Source organism: Aegilops tauschii, chromosome 3, assembly GCF_002575655.3.
Source record: "Aegilops tauschii subsp. strangulata cultivar AL8/78 chromosome 3, Aet v6.0, whole genome shotgun sequence".
Classification (NCBI taxonomy): domain Eukaryota; kingdom Viridiplantae; phylum Streptophyta; class Magnoliopsida; order Poales; family Poaceae; genus Aegilops; species Aegilops tauschii.
In genome coordinates, this window is record NC_053037.3 from 117,921,436 (window position 1) to 117,929,405 (window position 7,970).

The following is a 7,970-nucleotide window of genomic DNA, read 5'->3' on the forward strand; positions in this document are numbered from 1 at the left end:
ATGTCTATGGCTAGGAAACATAACCATCTTTGATTAACGAGCTAGTCAAGTAGAGGCATACTAGTGACACTCTGTTTGTCTATGTATTCACACATGTATTATGTTTCCGGTTAATACAATTCTTGCATGAATAATAAACATTTATCATGATATAAGGAAATAAATAATACTTTATTATTGCCTCTAGGGCATATTTCCTTCAGAGTGGCCTTTGACGCATCGATGACGTGGAGTCTCGGCGGTGCGGTGCGGCAAGGTCTCGGTGATGGATGCGGGATGATCGACGCGCGTAGGGAGGTGGCGCTGTCTAGCGATAGGCCTGGCAAGGTCAGTACGTTGATAGCAGTTCTGAAGAGGGGCCGGAGGAAGATGGCGGCGGCAGCCTCTGGAGCGTGCGTATGCAGTGCCCGCTGAGAGTATGCTGGACTAGTTTGTGCCCTCGACCTGCTGTTGGACGGTTTGGTTGGGGCCTCCGGTTTGATGTTCAACGTTGGTGTGAGGTCAGGGCAGGCGGCCCCGATCATGTGCACCCCCTTCATCATTTGATAGGTGTAGCGATTGTAGTTGCCAAAGAAGATGGCTTCAGACTTATTGATGTATTTCTTTGTAAGGTCTTGGTGAATAATAAATAAAATAGTTCTATGCATCATCCTGATGCAGAGGCCTGGGGTCATCTTCCTTTTTGAAAGAAATGAATGTTTCCATAGGATTCATTTGTACTACTCCCTCTGTCCCAAAATATAAGAACATTTTTAACACCACACTAGTGTCAAAAACGTTCTTATATTATGGGACGGAGGGAGTAGTTTTTATGCGAAAATTTCCATCCACTCCAACCTCATGTGAAGAATGCTACGTTTTTCCAGCGCATTGTCAAACGACCATACTAATCCTATATTATTGACGAAGGCGTCATGCCACTCCATTTCTATATTTTTACTATTCCTACATTTTACAAATCCTGCGAAGCAAAGAGGCCCTTATTTTTTGCGAAGTTTTATCCATTGAAATAAAAAAATAGTTTAGTTGGTTAAATTGAGTTAATCAAATTTTTCTATAATCCACATATTTTCTATGTTTTTTCTTTTCATTTTGGATTCTTAATTCTGGTCATCGGGAACCCACGCGTGGGCCGTTAATCATGGACACGTGAATGTGTTGGAAATATTAGCACTTTTTTGTGTTGGAAATATGCCCTAGAGGCAATAATAAAAGGTTATTATTATATTTCTTTGTTCATGATAATAGTCTATTGTTCATGCTATAATTGTATTGTCCGGAAATCGTAATACATGTGTGAATACATAGACCACATCCTGTCCCTAGTAAGCCTCTAGTTGACTAGCTCGTTGATCAACAGATAGTCATGGTTTCCTGACTATGGACATTGGATGTCATTGATAACGGGATCACATCATTAGGAGAATGATGTGATGGACAAGATCCAATCCTAAGCATAGCATAAAAGATCGTGTAGTTTCGTTTGCTAGAGCTTTTCCAATGTCAAGTATCTTTTCCTTAGACCATGAGATCGTGCAACTCCCGGATACTGTAGGAGTGCTTTGGGTGTGCCAAACGTCACAACGTAACTGGGTGACTATAAAGGTGCATTACGGGTATCTCCGAAAGTGTCTGTTGGGTTGGCACGGATCGAGACTGGGATTTGTCACTCCGTGTGACGGAGAGGTATCTCTGGGCCCACTCGGTAATGCATCATCATAATGAGCTCAATGTGACTAAGGCGTTAGTCACGGGATCATGCATTTCGGTACGAGTAAAGAGACTTGCCGGTAACGAGATTGAACAAGGTATTGGGATACCGACGATCGAATCTCGGGCAAGTAACATACCGATTGACAAAGGGAATTGCATACGGATTGATTGAATCCTCGACACCGTGGTTCATCCGATGATATCATCATGGAACATGTGGGGGCCAACATGGGTATCCAGATCCCGCTGTTGGTTATTGACCGGAGAGGCGTCTCGGTCATGTCTGCATGTCTCCCGAACCCGTAGGGTCTACACACTTAAGGTCCGGTGACGCTAGGGTTGTAGATATATATGTATGCAGAAACCCGAAAGTTGTTCCGAGTCCCGGATGAGATCCCGGACGTCACGAGAGGTTTCGAAATGGTCCGGAGGTAAAGATTTATATATGGGAAGTCTTATTTTGGTCGCCGAAAAAGTTTCGCGCTTTATCGGTATTGTACCGGGAGTGCCGAAAGGGTTCCGGGGGTCCACCAAGGGGGTCCACCAGCCCCGGGGGGGCACATGGGCTGTAAGGGGTGCGCCTTGGCCTATATGGGCCAAGGGCACCAGCCCCAAGAGGCCCATGCGCAAGAGATAAGAAAAAAAGGAGAGTCCTAAAGGGGGAAGGCACCTCCGAGGTGCCTTGGGGGGGAAGGACTCCCCCCTGGCCGCACCCTTCCTTGGAGGAAGGGGCAAGGCTGCGCCCCCCTCTCCCTTGGCACTATATATAGTGGGGGGGAGGGAGGGCAGCAAACTACAGCCTTGGGCGCGTCCCTCCTCCCCTGCAACACCTCTCTCTCTCGCAGAAGCTCGGCGAAGCCCTGTCGGAGACCCGCTACATCCACCACCACGCCGTCGTGCTGTTCGATCTCCATCAACCTCTCCTCCCCCCTTGCTTGATCAAGAAGGAGGAGACGTCGCTGCACCGTACGTGTGTTGAACGCGGAGGTGCCGTACGTTCGGCACTCGGTCATCGGTGATTTGGATCACGGCGAGTACGACTCCGTCATCCACGTTCACTGGAACGCTTCCGCTCGCGATCTACAAGGGTATGTAGATCCACTCCTTTCCCCTCGTTGCTAGTAGACTCCATAGATGCATCTTGGTGAGCGTAGGAAAATTTTAAATTATGCTACGTAACCCATCAGTGGCATCATGAGCCAGGTCTATGCGTAGTTACTATGCACGAGTAGAACACAAAGCAGTTGTGGGCGTTGAGTTTGCCAATTCTTCTTGCCGCTACTAGTCTTTTCTTGTTTCGGCGGCATTGTAGGATGAAGCGGCCCGGACCGACCTTACACGTACTCTTACGTGAGACAGGTTCCACCGACTGACATGCACTAGATGCATAAGGTGGCTAGCGGGTGTCTGTCTCTCCTACTTTAGTCGGAACGGATTCGATGAAAAGGGTCCTTATGAAGGGTAAATAGAAATTGGCAAATCACGTTGTGGTCATACGTAGGTAAGAAACGTTCTTGCTAGAAACCTACAAACCACGTAAAAACTTGCAACAACAATTAGAGGACGTCTAACTTGTTTTTGCAGCAAGTGCCATGTGATGTGATATGGCCAGAAGATGTGATGAATGATATATGTGATGTATGAGATTGATCATATTCTTGTAATAGGAATCACGACTTGCATGTCGATGAGTATGACAACCGGCAGGAGCCATAGGAGTTGTCTTTATTATTTTGTATGACCTGCGAGTCATTGAATAACGCCATGTAAATTACTTTACTTTATTGCTAAACGCGTTAGCCATAGAAGTAGAAGTAATCGTTGGCGTGACGACTTCATGAAGACACAATGATGGAGATCATGGTGTCATGCCGGTGACAAAGATGATCATGGTGCCCCGAAGATGGAGATCAAAGGAGCATGATGATATTGGCCATATCATGTCACTATTTGATTGCATGTGATGTTTATCATGTTTTTGCATCTTATTTGCTTAGAACGACGGTAGCAAGTAGGATGATCCCTTATAATAATTTCAAGAAAGTGTTCACCCTAACTGTGCACCGTTGCGAAGGTTCGTCGTTTCGAAGCACCACGTGATGACCGGGTGTGATAGATTCTTACGTTCGAATACAACGGGTGTTGACGAGCCTAGCATGTACAGACATGGCCTCGGAACACACGCAATACACTTAGGTTGACTTGACGAGCCTAGCATGTACAGACATGGCCTCGGAACACGGAGGACCGAAAGGTCGAGCATGAGTCGTATAGAAGATACGATCAACATGGAGATGTTCACCGATCTTGACTAGTCCGTCTCACGTGATGATCGGACACGGCCTAGTTGAACTCGGATCATGTTTCACTTAGATGACTAGAGGGATGTCTATCTGAGTGGGAGTTCATTAAATAATTTGATTAGATGAACTCAATTATCATGAACTTAGTCTAAAATCTTTACACTATGTCTTGTAGATCAAATGGCCAACGTTGTCCTCAATTTCAACGCGTTCCTAGAGAAAACCAAGCTGAAAGATGATGGCAGCAACTATACGGACTGGGTCCGGAACCTGAGGCTCATCCTCATAGTAGCCAAGAAAGATTATGTCTTAGAAGCACCGCTAGGTGATGCACCAATCCCACAGAACCAAGACGTTATGAACGCTTGGCAATCACGTGCTGATGATTACTCCCTTGTTCAGTGCGGCATGCTTTACAGCTTAGAACCGGGTCTCCAAAAGCGTTTTGAGAAACATGGAGCATATGAGATGTTCGAGGAGCTGAAACTAGTTTTCCAAGCTCATGCCCGGGTCGAGAGATATGATGTCTCCGACAAGTTCTTCAGCTGTAAAATGGAGGAGAACAGTTCTGTTAGTGAGCACATACTCAGAATGTCTGGGTTGCACAACCGCTTGTCTCAGCTGGGAGTTAATCTCCCGGATGACGCGGTCATTGACAGAATCCTCCAGTCGCTTCCACCAAGCTACAAGAGCTTTGTGATGAACTACAATATGCAGGGGATGGAAAAGACCATTCCCGAGGTATATTCAATGCTGAAATCAGCGGAAGGGGAGATCAGAAAAGAACATCAAGTGTTGATGGTGAATAAAACCACCAAGTTCAAGAAGGGCAAGGGTAAGAAGAACTTCAAGAAGGACGGCAAGGGAGTTGCCGCGCCTGGTAAACCAGTTACTGGGAAGAAGTCAAAGAATGGACCCAAGCCCGGGACTGAGTGCTTTTATTGCAAGGGAAGTGGTCACTGGAAGCGGAACTGCCCCAAATATTTAGCGGACAAGAAGAAGGCCGGCAACACCCAAGGTATATGTGATATACAAGTAATTGATGTGTACCTTACCAGTACTCGTAGTAGCTCCTGGGTATTTGATACTGGTGCGGTTGCTCATATTTGTAACTCAAAGCAGGAACTACGGAATAAACGGAGACTGGCAAAGGACGAGGTGACGATGCGCGTCGGGAATGGTTCCAAGGTCGATGTGATCGCCGTCGGCACGCTACCTCTGCATCTACCCACGGGATTAGTTTTAAACGTCAATAATTGTTATTTAGTGCCAGCTTTGAGCATGAACATTGTGTCTGGATCTCGTTTAATTCGAGATGGCTACTCATTTAAATCCGAGAATAATGGTTGTTCTGTTTATTTGAGAGAGATGTTTTATGGTCATGCCCCGCTAGTCAATGGTTTATTTTTGAAGAATCTCGAACGTGATGTTACACATGTTCATAGTGTGAATACCAAAAGATGTAAAGTTGATAACGATAGTCCCACATACTTGTGGCAATGCCGCCTTGGTCACATTGGTGTCAAGCGCATGAAGAAGCTCCATGCAGATGGACTTTTGGAGTCTCTTGATTACGAATCATTTGACACATGCGAACCATGCCTCATGGGTAAGATGACCAAGACTCCGTTCTCCGGAACAATGGAGCGAGCAACCAACTTATTGGAAATCATACATACCGATGTGTGTGGTCCAATGAGTGTTGAGGCTCGCGGAGGATATCGTTATGTTCTCACTCTCACTGATGATTTAAGTAGATATGGATATGTCTACCTAATGAAACACAAGTCTGAAACCTTTGAAAAGTTCAAGGAATTTCAGAGTGAAGTTGAGAATCAATGTGACAGGAGAATAAAATTCCTACGATCAGATCGTGGTGGAGAATATTTAAGTCACGAGTTTGGTGCACACTTAAGGAAATGTGGAATAGTTTCACAACTCACGCCGCCTGGAACACCTCAGAGAAATGGTGTGTCCGAACGTCGTAATCGCACTCTATTGGATATGGTGCGATCTATGATGTCTCTTACCGATTTACCGCTCTCATTTTGGGGCTATGCTTTAGAGACTGCCGCATTCACTTTAAATAGGGCTCCGTCAAAATCCGTTGAGACGACACCGTATGAATTATGGTTTGGGAAGAAACCTAAGCTGTCGTTTCTAAAAGTTTGGGGATGCGATGCTTATGTCAAGAAACTTCAACCTGAAAAGCTCGAACCCAAATCGGAAAAATGCGTCTTCATAGGATACCTTAAGGAAACTGTTGGGTATACCTTCTACCTCAGATCCGAAGGCAAGATCTTCGTTGCCAAGAACGGGTCCTTTCTAGAGAAGGAGTTTCTCTCGAAAGAATTGAGTGGGAGGAAAGTGGAACTTGATGAGGTGATAGTCACCCCTTCCGAACCGGAAAGTAGCGCAGCGCGGGAAAATGTTCCTGTGGCGCCTACACCGACTGGGGAGGAAGTTAATGATAATGATCATGAAGCTTCAGATCAAGTTACTGAACTTCGTAGGTCCACAAGGACACGTTCCGCACCAGAGTGGTACGGCAACCCTGTCCTGGAAATCATGTTGTTAGACAACGGTGAACCTTCGAACTATGAAGAAGCGATGGCGGGCCCGGATTCCGACAAATGGCTAGAAGCCATGAAATCCGAGATAGAATCCATGTATGAAAACAAAGTATGGACTTTGACTGACTTGCCCGATGAGCGGCGAGCCATAGAAAACAAATGGATCTTTAAGAAGAAGACAGACGCATATGGTAATGTGACCATCTACAAAGCTCGACTTGTCGCTAAGGGTTATCGACAAGTTCAAGGGGTTGACTACGATGAGACTTTCTCACCCGTAGCGAAGCTGAAGTCCGTCCGAATCATGTTAGCAATTGCCGCATACTATGATTATGAGATATGGCAGATGGACGTCAAAACGGCATTCCTTAATGGCTTCCTTAAGGAAGAGTTGTATATGATGCAGCCGGAAGGTTTTGTCGATCCTAAGAATGCTAACAAAGTATGCAAGCTCCAGCGCTCAATCTATGGGCTGGTGCAAGCATCTCGGAGTTGGAACATTCGCTTTGATGAGATGATCAAAGCGTTTGGGTTTACACAGACTTATGGAGAAGCCTGTGTTTACAAGAAAGTGAGTGGGAGCTCTGTAGCATTTCTCATATTATATGTGGATGACATACTGTTGATGGGAAATGATATAGAATTCTTGGAAAGTATAAAGGCCTATTTGAATAAGTGTTTTTCAATGAAGGACCTTGGAGAAGCTGCTTATATATTAGGCATCAAGATCTATAGAGATAGATCAAGACGCCTCATTGGTCTTTCACAGAGTACATACCTTGATAAGATATTGAAGAAGTTCAGTATGGATCAGTCCAAGAAGGGGTTCTTGCCTGTATTGCAAGGTGTGCAATTGAGCACGGCTCAATGCCCGACCACGGCAGAAGATATAGAAGAGATGAGTGTCATCCCCTATGCCTCTGCAATAGGGTCTATTATGTATGCCATGCTGTGTACCAGACCTGATGTAAACCTTGCCGTAAGTTTGGTAGGAAGGTACCAAAGTAATCCCGGCAAGGAACACTGGACAGCGGTCAAGAATATCCTGAAGTACCTGAAAAGGAATAAGGATATGTTTCTCGTTTATGGAGGTGACGAAGAGCTCGTCGTAAAGGGTTACGTCGACGCTAGCTTCGACACAGATCTGGATGACTCAAAGTCACAGACTGGATACGTGTATATTTTGAATGGAGGAGCAGTAAGCCGGTGCAGTTGCAAGCAAAGCGTCGTGGCGGGATCTACATGTGAAGCGGAATACATGGCAGCCTCGGAGGCAGCACAGGAAGCAGTCTGGATGAAGGAGTTCATTACCGACCTAGGGGTGATTCCCAGTGCGTCGGGCCCGATGACTCTCTTCTGTGACAACACTGGAGCTATTGCC